At 30.1% G+C, this 2,230-nt stretch overlaps 1 long non-coding RNA gene across 1 annotated transcript; it reads right to left on the minus strand.

The window, feature by feature from the left end:
* Positions 1-706: 706 nt before the first annotated feature.
* Positions 707-1,161, minus strand: LOC111640207. Its single transcript, XR_002759237.1, has 3 exons — positions 1,078-1,161; positions 901-989; positions 707-832 (listed from the first exon to the last, which is right to left on the minus strand). It is a non-coding gene; the product is annotated as an uncharacterized LOC111640207 (long non-coding RNA).
* Positions 1,162-2,230: the final 1,069 nt, after the last annotated feature.

The raw sequence follows: 2,230 nt of genomic DNA on the forward strand, positions 1-2,230 counted from the left end.
ATAGAAATAAATTGATATTTATATTTTTAAATAAATTAACATGCCTCGTTTGAAAATGATATTCACTTTCGGGAAGGCAAGACAAAACAAAATAGTTTCACAAAAATATATAGTACTGTACGAAACAGGAAAGTAATCAGTTAGGTCATACAAAATTGATTATAGTCAGCTTTAGTTCTCACTACTCTCGCTAGTCACAGATAGTGTTAATAAAAATTGCAGTTACACAAGAAAGAAAGTTGTCCAGCGTGTCAGAATTTCACACGAATAAATTCGTAATTATCGTGACACGTGTAAATGGTTGAAAAGTGTTTGAATTTCTGCCCCGGTTCATTGTTAATTTCGTTAAGAGAAGTTTAATAGCTTACTTTTGTTGAAGTGACATATATATGTATATGTTACCGCTAAAGCTCGGAAACTCGTTAATCTGCAGATTACCTAGCTAATCTGCAGATTAACTAGCGTGATCCGTTAAAGTTGTGAAAATTGTTCCATTTCTCAAATTACCTAGATAATTTGCAGAGTATCTAGGTAATCCGCACATTACCTACTAGGCACTCGATAAAGTGAAAATAAGATCTTTGCCACAAATAAATGTACCACAAATAAGTGTGCTTGTCGCAGAAACCAATTGGTATGAAATTCAAAGTGTNCGAGAGTGCAATATTTCATCCATTCCAGGATATCGAATATTTCATTCTTTTGCAATTGTTTGAGTTTCTCCACTAAGACGTTTGAATGCTCCATAAATACATTTTGATCATTTTTCACATTCCAAAGATTAAAATGTGGAGCTAAATATTTTCTTCTTCTTCTCCAATTATCGCCAGAACTTTATTTAATTAAATTCAGATAACTGTAAACAACGATATTTGAACTAAATATCAAATAATGTATTACCTGTACAGAAGACTGTTATCTCCGAGAAATGGCTTTAAGAAATCATACGTAAAATCCTTATTGATTAAACTGTTGCTTCTTAACACTTCCTACAAAACGTAATACTGTATATTTACATTCGTAATGAATATATTACATAACTAAGTGTTTTATTACATAACTAAGGTGTTTTATTACCTTTGCAGATTCTGGATGTAAGAAAACAATAAACTTACATCCAAATAAGTTCATACAGACAACTTTCTCGTTTGGAAATAGCGTAGAGAGTCCAGTGAATAAATTTAAAGCAACTAGAAAAATACGAAAAATATTTACGTATTTATAAACAGTCAAATTACCCAATAAAATATTATTGACATACATATCCCCATGTATGAATTGTGGTATTGCTTGTCACGTTGAGAAAATATAAAGTTCCACAAAAGTGGTAAAAGGGACATAGACGGAAGATTCATTTTTAACTCCTGGCCGTTGTCTTTACTTTCTGAAAAATTAATATCTGTTATAAAAATAAAAGTTGATAACGAGCAATCATTATTGCGACATCGTCAGAATGCCGAGCAGCAACTTTTTAACCTATGTTTAATTAATTTAATTTACAATATACGCCTTCGACTTAAATTAGTGGTTTCTTGCGCCTGTACATCATACTTTTTCATCAACAACAAAATAATACCTGTCATCTATCAAATACTTTCAAAGGAAAATATTTGAATTGAAGTAATTTGACTTCTGATTTTCAACGAATGTTCGTATATAATTATTCAGGGCCGCACTTGCGAAGAGTGTCCACGGCTTGTCTCCTTAGTATATCTTTCCTCCTTCTTCAAATTAAGGAATGACTATCAGACAGTCAATGGACAGTAGGAATTTATAGGCCTACAGTTATTTCGAATCGCAGCTCAATAACTATATATCGTATGTCATAAAAGTATTTTGTTTTCATTTTGTTACATTTGATTTATTCATACACGTACTTAATATATTGTATAGCAATTGTACAAATAAGTTTCGTTATCCATGTTAGGATATGCAAAATGTATATTTTCGAATAATTAGTAGATTTTTTTTAACTTGTTAAAAATATTTTTATTGCGAAATTTTGTTTCCTTGTATTGTAGACACTTCAGTAAAGTAGAAGCACTTTGTTTCTGATTAAATGGCCTGGACATAGTGACCTGTCATTGATTTTATTAAATTTTAGTAATTTAAGGTCTAGAGATGGAGAGATATAAAGGTATAATATAACGAAGACTTTACAAGTTATTAAAGTTTACAATATTTTATAAAATTTATCTTTACTGTTAAAATTAAGTGTTTTACAATTTTA

Source organism: Centruroides sculpturatus, unplaced genomic scaffold (genome assembly GCF_000671375.1).
Source record: "Centruroides sculpturatus isolate CEXI.00-Female unplaced genomic scaffold, Cexi_2.0 scaffold1146, whole genome shotgun sequence".
Lineage (NCBI taxonomy): Eukaryota > Metazoa > Arthropoda > Arachnida > Scorpiones > Buthidae > Centruroides > Centruroides sculpturatus.